General features: G+C 30.4%; 1 protein-coding gene across 4 annotated transcripts in view; it reads left to right on the top strand.

The window, feature by feature from the left end:
- LOC142329952 (uncharacterized) overlaps nucleotides 1–15,790 on the top strand; it is a 111,639-nt gene that overhangs the window by 215 nt on the left and 95,634 nt on the right. The window lies entirely within an intron of this gene.

Here is a 15,790-nt window from a genome sequence, read left to right as displayed (position 1 = left end):
GATAATTAATCAATTATATTGTTTTATAATTGTTTTACCGGCATCATAACCTCTAACAAATTATTGCAACGGTATTTAAAAATATTTTGAAAATAGTGATTGATGTAATTATTGAATGCATATGTAGATTATATTTTTAAATTTTATTTAGTACAACTTTTTTCTTTGAGCACGTACAGTATCTTTTTTGTTTACTGTTAAAGGTTCTTATATTAAATATTTGATTTTTTAATTTATTCATTTATTTAGTCAACGTTTTAGAATAATAATATCGTCAACGTTTTAGTTTTAAGAATAATATCTTATTTTTTATTTAATTCGACCAGATGAGAAGTGCGGTAGTTTTAATTTAGTCTAACTATGATTTAAAATGCATATTTTTTTTTAATGAATCATATTAATAAAACAATTTTTTTAGGTTTTATTTAATACTCCTAAGGGAGCTATCACTTTAATTAGGGAATTCATTCAGTTTAGCTTTAGCTTTAAAAATTATGGAAGTGTTGAATGATAGTTTCAGTATATATGTATTTAAAAAATTACTTGCTATATATATATATTTTTTTTTTTTGCATATACTAAATATTATTTATTGCTAATATTTATGTTGCAGTCTGTTTAACAAATGAGCTGTAAGCAACCCTTCCCATGGCCCAATGATATGAAGATAATGTGTATGACAAATATGTAAATCAGTTGTAGTCTTTTACATACTAGGCCAACCATTCCTAAAATATGTAGTTAACTGAACCTCAACCACCAAAGTACACTGGTATCCACCATCTAGTATTCAAATTTGTATAAAAGTAATATACTTTTACTAGAAAATTAACTTTTATTGTACGTGTAAAAAAAAAAAATTTTTCTCCTATGTGGTTTTTTAATATATTTTCCTTATATATTTAAGAATTATTGTTGAACTTACTGCTTTTATTTTTATATACTCTGTTAGAGAACATGAAGAAACCTGTATATGTTGATGTCCATTTATTTATTTTAAACTATAAACTTAATAAAAGACAAACTAAACCAGATTTGTTTTTAATAATAATTTATTTGTGTCAGTTATCTGTTAAATGCTCAGTAGTTTTATAGATAATTTTCATCCCAGACCAGCATGGGACACATTTGAACAGGTTAGATTTCAGTACTTCTCTCATCATTTAATTACTGGTCTTTGCGTTTTTGTTCCAATATTTTTATTCTAATCTGATCTTGCTTCAGTTAAAGATGTTTGCTGTCTCTTAAATTTTTGTCTTAAAGGTTTCTTGAATTATTTTATATATACCATCCCAGAATATGTCATCTCAACTATTTCATATTAAGTAAATGATAAAATTAAGTAACCAATGTATTTTTAAATAGCTGACAAAGTTCATCAAACAAAGATAATCGCATCTGATAGTTACACAAGTGTATTATTACCTAATAATTTTTTAATTTTACCACTGGAATTTTGCAAACAGTATACTGTTAATAAAAGTTTATCAAACAGTATGATGTACCATTTTATAGTACTGGTATTTGAGTTTCATATGCAGAAACTTAAATTCACAATAATTCTTGTTAATAAATATTTACATTGAATCATACACAAAATAAGAGTACTACCTTTTCATTGTGGTTATCTGAGCTTTTAAGAAATTGTCTTGTAAATTTCTGGATGAATGCATTAAACGACGATATAATCCCTTAAATTTTGTGTTAACAAAACTCACATTTATAGTTTGGAAATTTATGGTAAAATACTTTTTAAAATTTCTATTAAGGAGCAGTTGGTGTAAGGAATATGAAAGGTTTTCTACCTAACTCTAATTTTTGAGTAATTTTAATTACTCGTGTTACATTGTCTTTTATATGAATATTTATCAGTTAATAACTACCATGAAGTACTCCGTACAATAATAAAAGTAGTACAGCGTAATTGCTCCCACACTTGGTGGCAGAAAATGCATAAAATTAATGTTGGTAATTTTTAATAATTTACTAAGCATTTGGCACCATTGGTATTAACACAATTATGTAAATTAAATTTACACTTACCAACAATTTAAAAAGTGTAAATCCTAGTACTTTCAGAGCTGTTACCCCATCTAAAGGGATTTTCTAATAGATGTTAATTTAGATTCAAATCAATAATCGTTTTTAAATTAAACTGTTATGTCCATAATAGTCGGTTGTCAGGAATAAAATTAATTTGTATGTCAGTAAGATAGTAACATCATGTTTTGTAAGATAAAAGTAGAAATAGAAAATAGAATCATTTCATAATAGTCACAAGCATCTTACAAACATGACGTTACTGTCTTATTGATGTACAAATTAATTTTATTCTTGATGACCGACTATTATGAGCATAACCGTTTAATTTAAAAACTGTTATTGATTTGAATTTAAATTAACATCTTTTAGAAAATCCCTGAAGATGGAATAACAGTTCCGAAAGTACTAGAATTTACACTTTTTAAATTCTTGGTAGGTGGAAATTTAATTTATACAGTTTTTAATAAATTACCAACTAAAAGTCTCTTTCTACTAATTTATAAAAATAAAGTAAAACTATTTTCTTCTACAAAAAACATTACTCTGTCATTAAATTTTTAAATAATACTTCATTCATAGTGTTCTGCCATTAGGGCAGGTCCTGTCAGGGCTGCTGATCTGCAGTGTTGTTCTATCCTATGCTAACCTTGTTTCTGCATACTTTCCCTTTTCCATAATCCCATCCATTATTTAAAATCTCTTTCTTTCCTTCCATTCACTGAGCCTTTTATTGCATCCACTAATAAACACCTTTTCATACAATGTCCTACCCAGTAAAAGTGGAATCCACTTTTAATAATCATTTTACTGTAACACGACAAATGAAATATATCAACTGCAACTTGCAAATTTTATGTCTAGATAATGTATGTAAATTTAATGTCTGGATGTATTCCATATGAATACAAACAAGTTATGTTTGTATTTATATAATTAATTATGTTTGAGTATGATAAGTGATATTCTATACATATATAAAAAGGACTACATTTTAACAGGCATGAACAAAATATTGTACTTGTTTTAAAGTCAAAATTTATAAAATGTAACTCAGGTGAACAACTATAATTTAAAACATGTACTTAAAAATGTTGCTATCTTTTAAATTACTACTGTTATAGCCCATCCAAAGATGAAGGTTTTTATAAGTCAGGTTGATCTTCAGAGTTTTCAAGAAGCAGTTTATTATGGTGTACCAATACTTGGTGTACCGATGTACTTTATTGAATGCTGGTACTGGATTAAAGGTTGAATTTCAGGATATGAATTATGAAGCTGTGTACAAAAACCTAAAACAGCTTCTCACAAATACAAAGTCAATATTCTTTTAGGTTGAATACAAAAATTATTAAACTCTTTTAGATGTAAGTCAAGATATTTTCTGAAATCCGGAAGAATATTAATTCTAATATCTAATTGGAAGAAGAAAAGCAGTCAGAGAGAACTATATAAGATAGTTTGTATTTAGCTATTGGATGGAATTAATTAGTATGGCTGCACCCAGTTTGTCCTTTAGCCCAACAATGGAGGTTCGATAGACACCAGATAGGAAAAAATGTCAACTACTTTTATTTTACATTTTACAAATGTAAAATAAAAGTACTAAATCTCCAAAAATAAATAATTGTTAAAATTGATTGATGAGATTGTTCTTTTATCAGAAACGAAAAATGAATAAAAAAATTCTGAATGATTGGTTTCATTACTCGAAAAGAAATTCAACTTGAAAATGAACTTAGGCAAAGGTTATGAACTGTGGCATAAAGAGAGATAATGGAAAATTAAATAATAAGATAAAGTAACATAACATACATAAAATTTGTCTATCTAATGTCTGTATAATAATTAAAAATAATGTTTCCTAAGTAATTTTTTCGTATTTATTAATTCAATAAAGTTATTGTTACAAAAATTATACCTTACAACTAGTGAGAGAGAGAGAGAGAGAGACTGTTTCTTTTAATTATTGTTTGTCTTTTTAAAATTAATTTAATTTTTGTTTTGAATTTGTGTTTCATGTTGGATTAAATATTTTGTAAGTAGAAACTCAGTTAATAGAAACCCTGAACCTGTCGTAGGTCGTTTGGTTAACCTTTTAACTGTTATGTCCGTGTTTTTATGGATATGTGGGACTACTTAAAATCTGAATTCAAAATTTTTATTTTATGCCGATCCATATTCCTACATAAATATGTGAACATATTCTACATTTAACATTGCTTTTTGGAAAGGGCAAGAACTACCTGAACAGTTTTAATGATAACATTCTTATTTAGAAATAATTCTACAGCTCTGTTTGCAGATCATCTATTTTTTCACAGTAGTAGCTATTTTTTCACATTAATTTATTTTAAATTTATCTATTTTTAGTTGGAATTATGTTGACGTCTGCCTAAAAATTATTAAAAATATTTTTAAAAAAACAAATAATTTAATCCAGAAAAATACATATTAGTCAACATTTACATACCAGTTAAAACTTTAAGAAAAGGGGTGTGTTATAGTAATTGATTTTAGGAGGACAATTGCCTTCACTGACTACTCATTGGGTATACTTCTTTTCAACACACAATATAAACCAGTAAAATATTGATTCAAAACCAAGGTATATGTTGATCAACACCTAGACATTATAAATGCCCAAGTACACTGTAAGTGGGTTGAATGTGTACAGATTTATTTTTTATTAATATTTATTAATGTTACTGCATTTAACAAAATATGTTTAAGGCAGTCTAATTTTTTCTTATTTAAGTTATAAGAAAAATATGATGCGATTACCATTAATAACTAAAGATAAACCATTGTCAGCTGCGGATACTGCAGTCTGGTGGGTGGAATATGTACTAAGACATAAAGGTGCTTCACATCTGAAGCCGGCTGCATTAGACTTTACTTGGTACCAGTACTACACGATGAATATTTTTGCTATCTTAGTGTTCATCATTTTGATGACTTTATTGTCAGTTTATTATGTTTCAATTATTGTGATTCGGAGTTTATTTTCAAGAAAAATTAACACTAAGAAAATTAAAAAAACTAAAATGAAGAGATTTCTTTCAAAAGTATTGCAATGTAAGCGGAAATATTTTTCAAAAATTTATTGCTTATCTCATCAATGACAGGAGACGAGTTATTCTTAAGAGATTTAATAAAGTTTAAAATTTCTATTACTTTCATGGGAGATAGAAAAAAGGAGTATGGAAAATTTATTTCCATAACAGGGTATGGATTAGTGGAGGGTGCTGGATTATTAAGATTTTCATTTAATTTTTCTGTGTATCTTTTACCTACGTGTGCAAAATGGGTGTTTAAAATATTGGGATCTATAGTAGGTTTTGATCTTCAGTTACTTCCAGTTCATTGCATCTTTTCAAGATTGCTTTATAACCGGTACCCGCCTCGTTCTTTTGATCGTTCAAACATAATAATTTTTCATTGTCTGCGCTTTTTATGCTTTTCTATAAGTCCTCTTCTGGAAAGAATCCCTTTGTTGTTCCTTCTAGATTATTCCTTTTTTATTTCCTCTCTCTTATTTCTGGAAGCTTCTCTAACTGTTAAATTATTTAAAAGTATTTGGTATCAATATTACAAATGTCATGATATCAGTATGCATCCACTGTTTTTGTAATACAGGAAGTGCTTTATTTATGTTTATTTCAGATTGTCAATTTATATACCATAATGATTATTGTGTGTGTACCTAATATACTCAGTACATCATTTGTTTGCTTAAATTTCTATTTAAACTATTATTTTCGTGTATTTTTGAAAAATTATCTTTTTTAAAAGATTGCAAAAGATAACTTTCCTGGTTTTTCACTTGACAGATTTTTCTCAAAATCTCAAATCAATAGGTTTTAAAATATTAATGACCTAATTACGCAGTAACTCTATAAATGCAAATATTAGAATGTTAGTAAAAACAAATTTCGGTTTAATATAATCTCTGTGATCCATGATGGTTTTATCTTAAAAATCATGGACAAAATTAAAAAGTGGAGAGGTAGTTTTCAATATTTTTAATTTCTGGCTTTGTATAATAGTTGTAGAAGATTGAGGTTTAATAAGATGAAAATGCTTTGTAAAGTTATTCAGAATTCCAAAGTTTTAAGTCAGTCTGCAGATATTTCTGAACAGTTTTTGCCTTGTACCTCAAAAAAACTTATAAAAAATTTAAACTAGGAAGATGAAACAAAAAACAAAAACCATTTTAATTTTAAGAGGTGGGACTTGATTTTTTGTTTTTGAAAATTGTTTTCATTATTTATACATTATAGAAAACAAATTTGATTATGCATTATATTTTGTAGATGAACAAAATTATATTGGTCTTTCATGACATTTTTTGAGGATTTTTTTATAAGTATATTTTCTATAACTATAATTTCTATAATGAACAATATTAAAAAAATTAATTAGATAAAAAAATTACTGTTAAAGGAAAAACAAACCAATAAAAAGATTTAACACAATATTTAAAAAATGTGATTTTTATTTTATGTAATATAATTCTATCAATTATATTTCAAATACAGAATGGTTATATTTGTATGTATGTTTTGTTTATTATTATTATTATTATATTTCATGATCACATAGGATTACTTCAGTCAGTCTATTATCCAAGTCCCTTTGATGGGACTGTTTGGGCCTTGTGGTCCTCCCAGTCCTTTATCATACGTGCCGATCTTTGTAGTGTCCTTTTCTAGTGTTGAAAATGTTTGAGTTATTTTTTTCTTGTGAGTGTAAAGTTAGTGCTTTTGTTCTTGATTTTCTTATTTAATTTTATTTTACAAAAATAAAATAACAACCTGTATATTCTGGGGTGTCTTCTGGTGTAAGGCCGATTTCCTTCAGATACTCTTTTCTCTGATCCATCTGCATCCTGCCTTAGTGTTTTTCAAATTGAGATTGTACTGTAAAAACTGTTTCAGAAATCTTGATTCTTGCATCCTTGAGATATGTCCAAAGAATCCTAGTCTCCTCTTGTGGGTGGTATCAGTGATGCTTTCTAACTTTTTGTACACAACTTTGTTGGGCACAGTCCACCACTGCATGTCTTTCTGGTATTTTTATTGATGCAGATTGTTCCAATTCTTCTTCCAATTTTCTGGAGTCTTTCTGTCTGTTTGTTTGTTCAGGTGGATGAGTGTTTCTGCTGCATAAGTGACTTCTGGTTTTACAAGTGTATTTCAGTGTCATATTTTTGCATTTATTGATATGCATTTTTTATTGTAGATTTACCAGGTTAATCTTTGAGCTTTAGCTAGCTTGGTTCTTCTTATTTAGATTGAGGTTTTTTTTGTTTAGATCGTTTGTTATTATTTCTCCTTGATATTTAAACTGGGGTACTATTTTGATTTTATTATCGTTTATGTTGACTTCTTTTAATTGTGTTAAGTGACATAATTGCTGTCTTTTGAAATGATATTTTGAGACCAATTTTATTTGGAATGTTTTGATATTCTAATATCTGTGATTTAGTTTTGTTGATGTCATTTGCTGCCAGTGCCAAGTCGTCAGGAAAACCAAGATAATTAATTTTGTTTTTTCAGCTTATTTTTACTTTGGGGGGCATTTTTTGAGCTATTTCCTCGTTACCACTTCTGGAACACGGTTGAGTAATAGCAATCATAGCCCATCGCCTTGGCTTTGATCTCAAATGGTTTCGAGAGCTCGCCCTCTGAATTTTACCTTCAACTTAGTGTTTGTGAGGGTCAGTTTAGTCATGTTTATTAATTTGGTATGTGTTATTGGTATATATAATTTGCTATGTTTATTACTTTGCTATGTCCGAGGTGTCTTAGAATTTTTAGTAGGAATTCTCTGTGGATGCAGTTATAAGCTTTCTTGCAATCTACAAATGTCATCACCATGTCTGTTTCTTTTCCTATTGTAATCCATTATTAGCTTGAAATTCATGATCTGGTCTGGATAGCTTTTCCAGAGATTGAAACCTCGCTGGTATTCTCCTAGTTCTTTCTTGAGTTGTGAACTGATCCTGTTGAGGATGATTCGAAAGAATTTTGTATGTTGCGTCTAGGAGTGAGATTCTGCTGTAATTAATAGGATCTGTATGTCTCATTTGTGTAGCAGATGAATTAGAGCTGTCATACAGTGTTCTGGTAGTTCTGATTGATCCAGATGTTGACAAGCTAAGGAAAATTTTTGCTGATCTTCCTGCATGTCTCCAGATCTACAAAAGTCTCATCTAACACAGTGCTTGGTGGACTTCTTTTATTGCAGGAGGATTTATGTTTTCTGGTGGTGTTATTGGGGTGAAATTTAGGTGTTCAGTCGGTTCTTCAATTTTTTTTTTGTCTTCAGTCATTTGACTGGTTTGATGCAGCTCTCCAAGATTTCCTATCTAGTGCTAGTCGTTTCATTTCAGTATACCCTCTACATCCTACATCCCTAACAATTTGTTTTACATATTCCAAACGTGGCCTGCCTACACAATTTTTTCCTTCTACCTGTCCTTCCAATATTAAAGCGACTATTCCAGGATGCCTTAGTATGTGGCCTCTAAGTCTGTCTCTTCTTTTAACTATATTTTTCCAAATGCTTCTTTCTTCATCTATTTGCCGCAATACCTCTTCATTTGTCACTTTATCCACCCATCTGATTTTTAACATTCTCCTATAGCACCATATTTCAAAAGCTTCTAATCTTTTCTTCTCAGATACTCCGATTGTCCAAGCTTCACTTCCATATAAAGTGACACTCCAAACATATACTTTAAAAAATTTTTTCCTGACATTTAAATTAATTTTTGATGTAAACAAATTATATTTCTGACTAAAGGCTCGTTTCGCTTGTGCTAATCGGCATTTAAATCGCTCCTGCTTTGTCCATGTTTAGTAATTCTACTTCCCAAATAACAAAATTCTTCTACCTCCATAATCTTTTCTCCTCCTATTTTCACATTCATTGGTCCATCTTTGTTATTTCTAATACATTTCATTACTTTTGTTTTGTACTTGTTTATTTTCATGCGATAGATCTTGCATAGGACTTCATCTATGCCATTCATAGTTTCTTCTAAATCCTTTTTACCGTCGGCTAGAATTACTATATCATCAGCAAATCGTAGCATCTTTATCTTTTCACCTTGTACTGTTACTCCGAATCTAAATTGTTCTTTAACATCATTAACTGCTAGTTCCATGTAAAGATTAAAAAGTAACGGGGATAGGGAACATCCTTGTCGGACTCTCTTTCTTATTATGGCTTCTTTCTTATGTTCTTCAATTGTTACTGTTGCTGTTTGGTCGGTACATGTTAGCAATTGTTCTTCTATCTCTGTATTTGAACCCTAATTTTTTTAAAATGCTGAACATTTTATTCCAATCTACGTTATCGAATGCCTTTTCTAGGTCTATAAACGCCAATTATGTCAGTTTGTTTTTCTTTAATCTTCCTTCTACTATTAATCTGAGGCCTAAAATTGCTTCCCTTGTCCCTATACTTTTCCTGAAACCAAATTGGTCTTCTCCTAACACTTCTTCCATCTCCTCTCAATTCTTCTGTATAGAATTCTAGTTAAGATTTTTGATGCATGACTAGTTAAACTAATTGTTCTGTATTCTTCTGATTTATCTGCTCCTGCTTTCTTTGGTATCATGACACTTTTTTTGAAGTCTGACGGACTTCCCCTTTTTCATAAATATTATACACCAGCTTGTATAATCTATCAATCGCTTCCTCACCTGCACTGCGCAGTAATTCTACAGGTATTCTGTCTATTCCAGGAGCCTTTCTGCCATTTAAATCTTTTAATGCTCTCTTAAATTCAGATCTCAGTATTGTTTCTCCCATTTCATCCTCCTCAACTTCCTCTTCTTCCTCTATAACACCATTTTCTAATTCATTTCCTCCGTATAACTTTTCAATATATTCCACCCATCTATCGACTTTACCTTTCGTATTATATATTGGTGTACCATCTTTGTTTAACACATTATTAGATTTTAATTTATGTACCCCAAAATTTTCCTTAACTTTCTTGGATGCTCAGTCTATTTTACCAATGTTCATTTCTCTTTTCACTTCTGAACACTTTTCTTTAATCCATTCTTCTTTCTCTAGTTTGCACTTCCTGTTTATAGCATTTCTAAATTGCCGATAGTTCCTTTTACTTTCTTCATCACTAGCATTCTTAAATTTTCTACGTTCATCCATCAGCTGCAATATATTGTCTGAAACCCAAGGTTTTCTACCGTTCTCTTTGTTCCCCCTAAGTTCGCTTCTGCTGATTTAATACTTTCCTTTTTAACATTCTCCCATTCTTCTTCTACATTTTCTACCTTATCTTTTTTACTCAGACCTTCACAATTTAGGAGTTTGAAATATTTAGCTAGGATTTCCGTGTTGCCTTTATTGTTATGGGCCAGTTTACTGCTTCATTTTTTATTAGCATGGTTGGGATTCACATTTTTTGAGGCAATTTTTGAAGGTTTGTAATAGTCTCTCAACTGAGAGATTCTTCTATTGACTAAAGTGTATCTTTATGGTGTGGTCTTTTTATTCTCCTTGGTTCAGGTGTAAGTTTATGTATGTTTTGTTTAAATAAGTTAAATTTTTTCTTTGTTATACTGAATATTTGGAATATGAGCAGAATATTGTTCTGTACACACACACACACACACACACACACACACACACACACACATATATATATATATATATATACACACACACACACCGCTCGCACTTCTGGAGTTTTGGTGTGTGTAATCTTCACACGAATAACTAACTAATAAGAGATTTCTAGATATTTTGAAAGTCAACCTTAAAAGGGATGAAAACTATACATGAAAAATAGATATTATATGTTGCTGTAATATTTTCCCTCTTCAGCATTTATAAATATATCTACTTTTAGCAAACATATAATAAATGTTTGCTAGTATTGAATATTAAAAACTTGATATAAAAATTGTGTAAAAGAATTAATATTTAAATATTAAATATTTTTATTAATTGATATTAATATAATTTTTTCTTGGCCAGGCATGGCACTTTTTCATACACTACCAAGTTGATCACTTGGTAGTGATCACCGAGCTGATATTTATATACATTTAAAATATTTACACGAATATTTTAACTATTTATTTTTTATATAACAATACTATATTACATTATTTCTTTTACGTATCCAAAGGGGTTCATAATAAGGAAATAATTTTCTTAAATATATTTTCCATGACATTTTTAAAATTATACATCAATAAATTATGTATATTTGAATGTTAAAATACCATCAAAACTTGAAATGTTTATTTAAATGTTTATTTCTTATTTATGCTATAAATATGCGATATAACTAATAAGTTTCTTAAGTCTATATTAATTAAGATGTACAAATAGAGCAATAAATAACCTTTGTTACCTTTTTTTAAAAATAAAGTTTACCTTTACTCTTCGGTATTTAGTATAAACGACAATATTCGTATAGCCACAATTGTGCCAATAAAGCACCCAATGTGTGGCAATATGCTCGATCTTTCACCCTTTTTTCTTCTGCTCCTGTTTGCATCTTCAGTTTTCGCATCAGGGTGAAATCGGACTTTATGACAGACATTTCTTGCTTGACAAACGTCACAAGCAGCATCGTCCTTTTGGTGTGTATTTTTTTTTAATATCGATGTTGGCATAATGTAATGATGTAGGTATAATGATGTAGGTATAATTATATTTTTAAATGAAAATTAAAAAATTTTGCAAAACTGATAATTTTGATTAATTTGAAAATTTATGCTTAATTTATGCTGTTAATTTAGTTAATGAATTTACTAAAGAATTATGTATTAAATTTGTTTTCCATTTCCATAGTAACACAAATGAATCAATATCTTAACAATGTAAATAATTTTGTCGTGCAAATATATTGTTTATACCAGGGGTGGCCAACTTTTCTGTATATAAGATCGACTTTTTATCTTAAAAGTGTGTCGCGAGCGACGAAAGGGGGAAGAAGGGGTGTGAAATGCATACTATGTTTATACACTGTGTTTCAGTATAAGGTGCATTCCAGCGAGGTACGGGTAGATAAGTAAAATATATTATTTTTTAATTCGCTTATTAAGTTTTCGAGATATAGGCTCACGAAGAAAATAAATTTCCAGACCCGACTTTTGATAGCAGCATTCCGTACATGCGGTACCTAAAAAATTCGATTTTCCGACGCTTTTTCAAGATAGATTTTTACTAATTTAAAAAGCAATTTAATTTTTTTTTTATCGACTGCAATGTTTAAGTTGTTGTACTATTTGTTCGTAAATATGAAAAAGTTTTAATAAAAATGCACATTACGGGTGATAATTTGATTGCAGTATTTCACTTTATTTTTTGTCGGGCCAGGAAAATTTATAATGAAAGAATAATATGACTTACTAATAATCTATCAATAGCTCGCCGAGTACACCTCGTACTGAAATATAGATATACGGCTTATCTATCTACGTAAAAAACAACAACAACAATAATTATTTAAAGGGCCAAAAAACTCACGTCCAGGGGAATTAAAAGAACATGGATAATTATTAACAATATTTATTCATTCAAAGTAGCTATAGATAAATACAGATTTAGAATTTAATTTGTTGCCTTAACATTAATGGGAAGACTGAGTTTGCATGTCTCTAACCAAGGAATCATAATTAGGTGTATATCCTTACAAAGATAATAATAATAATAATAATGAGTCTTCAGTATGGGAATCGGTCAAGACAGAACGTTGTTTAGCCTTCGTTAGCTTCAAGTATGAAAATGCCGATTCGCATAGGTATCTAGATCCGAAACAAGAATAGATATATATTCGCTACATTTGGTGATACTGGGATATTTTTCTCGGTTGACATATTTCCAAAAATCTTCTTCAAATTTTCTGGCTTGTAAGATTAAGAATTTAATGTTCTAATGCCCTTTGATCCATATGAAATATGGCTGATTTTTTTTGCTAATGCGTTTCACACTTAAATCTTTTTTAAAAGGAAAAGATATAAATTCCACAATTTCTTTAATTTTTTCAAAATCTTAGAATTTTACCTCAAAATCTTCAATTACTTTTTGGATTTCCGCGACGTATTTGTCGATATTATAATTAATATTTTTATGTTTTTGTAAGTTATCTGCCATATTTGGAAAGATTATTTTTTCAGATTATTTTGTTGCAGATCTTCTATTAGCAAAATAAATTTTGTTTTATATGCGTCTATGCAGCTGATCATATCAATTACTGTTTTATTTTTACTTTGTAATTCTAAATTTAAATGACTTAATATCGAAGAAAAATCGCTAAGAAATGCTAAGTCACTAAGCCAAGTTTCATCATTTAAATTTAAATTCTGCACAGCTGCAGAAATTTACCTCTGCTTAGCCATTTGACATCGGTATCCAGTAATAATTCAGGTTGGCCTTCATCGAGCTGCAGCTGGAAGAGACGCCGTTTGAGGGAACTTCCTCGAATTGAATTAACAATTTTAAATGCTATGTCCATTACCTCTCTTGTATATATTTCTCCTATATTTTTACGTCATATTTTAGTTGATAAAATTCAAAAAATCATGCACTGCGGCAATTATCTCCGTTACATTGAGAGAAATAATAACAATACTACATATTACGATCGGAGACAGCAAAACAAGTATATTAAAATCTAATATAGATATATTCAAATTTACAAGAAGTATGTTAAAGTTACAATATATTTATTACGGTTTACAATACCGACTTCTTAATTTAAATAGAATTATTGTTATTCCTAATATATTTGTAATACTGTCCCTTATTTTTCTCTCGGTGTAATGACCGCAGTTTAGATATCTGTTGCCGAGAATGCTCACTTATCAAGTAAATAGGTAAGAAAAGCAATTTAATTTAAAACAAAGAAAAGGTACTTACGTTTTAAACAGAAGAAAAATTGAAACTGAACGGGTCACCAAGGATAAGTAATATCGATTAATAATAATAATACTGTTATTACAAAAGAAAAGAAGCTACCGTATGACACTACCAAATATTCAAGCTAACCGACTGTGTTCTTCGATGAGTCGAGTCGCAACTGTTGCGTCCGATGACAAGTGTAACGCATAAGTCAAAATGTATTGTGCTGGGTGGACGGAGATCACAGTGTCAGGCTGTCAGAATTCTAGGAATTTATGACCTTGGCAAATTCCCAGAATGCATTAAACTACTGCTAGAAAGTTTTGTTTTCTACAATCGCATCAAAGTCCATGGTACACGGAATTCCACCCCAGATATTGCGAGCGATCGACGATCAACAAAAATTGGCCTCGCGATCGACTTGTTGGCCACCCCTGCGGTAGGGACCTCCTTTTTCTTTTTCCTGTTTAGCTTCCGGTAATTACCATTCAGGTATTATTACTACTGAGGATGATATGTATGATTGTAAGTGATGTGTCGTCTTGTACAGTCTCAGTTCGACCATTCCTGAGCTGTGTGGTTAATTGAAACCCAACCACCAAAGAACACCGGAACACCAGTATCTACGATTTAGTATTAAAATCCGTATAAAAGTAACTGTCTTTACTAGGACTTGAACGCTGGAACTTTCGACTTCCAAATCAGCTGATTTTGGAAGACGCGTTCACCACTATACCAACTAGGTGGATTGATGGGAGCCTCAGATACAGTTTTTATTTGTTATGTAAGAGCAGTAATTAACAACTATGGTCATTAGCCCATTGGAAATTGGTAGCATATGAAAAGATGCCATGCCTGACTGGAATTTGAGCCTAGGACCTCAACATGAAATGCCAAAATGCTATCTACTTGGCCACAGAGGTCGGCCTGATAACAAACAGTTCAAAGGGCTATGAAATACAGTCATATCCTAGCTAAGTATTTCAACAAACTCCGAAGTTGTGAAGAAGAGACAGAACTCCTTGACTTTAACACCAACACCTCAATAACAATACCATTAGAAAACATCAACTCTCCTACGGTAAAAGAAGAACACCAAGCACTGAATGAGATGAAGAATTACAAAGCAACAGGAGAAGCTTAAACTTTTATAGAGATCTGGAAACACGCAGAAAGATTAGTAAAAAGTGCCCTTTATCAACAGTCACATCTGGATCAAAGAACTATCAGAACACTGGACGACAGCCCTCATCCATCCGCTATACAAAAAAGGGGACAAAACGACCCTAAAAATTACAGTGGAATCTCACTCCTAGACACAACATACAAAATTCTTTCAAGAATCAAAAGGATCTGTTCACAACTCAAGAAAGAACTAGGAAAATCCAGGGAAGTTTCAGACCCTGCAGAAGCTGTTCAGACCAGATCATAAGTCTCATGCTAATAACGGATTGCAACAGGAAAAGAAACACAGACATTGTGATAACATTTGTAGATTGCAAAGAAGCTTATGACGGGATCCACAGAGAAATCTCTACTAAAAATTCACCTCGGACTACGTACGAAATTAATAAACATGATAAAACTAACCCTCAGAAACTCTTAAGTCGAGGGTAAAAATCAGAAGCGAAAATCGAAAGAAGATTTGGAAGAACCTGCATCAATAAAAAGGACCAGAATGACAGGCAGTGGTGGATTGTGCCCAATCAGAGAATTACAATCCATCACTGATACCATGCGTAAGAGGAGTCTAGGATTCTTTGGACACATCATGAGGATGCAAAACTTCTGAAACGGGTAATACAATACAGTACAATCTCGACTCGAAAAACACCAAGACAGGATGCAGATGGAT

Source organism: Lycorma delicatula, chromosome 9, assembly GCF_047948215.1.
Source record: "Lycorma delicatula isolate Av1 chromosome 9, ASM4794821v1, whole genome shotgun sequence".
NCBI classification, from domain to species: Eukaryota; Metazoa; Arthropoda; class Insecta; order Hemiptera; family Fulgoridae; genus Lycorma; species Lycorma delicatula.
The sequence above is the reverse complement of the archived record's forward strand: the minus strand, read 5'-3'. Positions and strand labels throughout refer to the sequence as shown.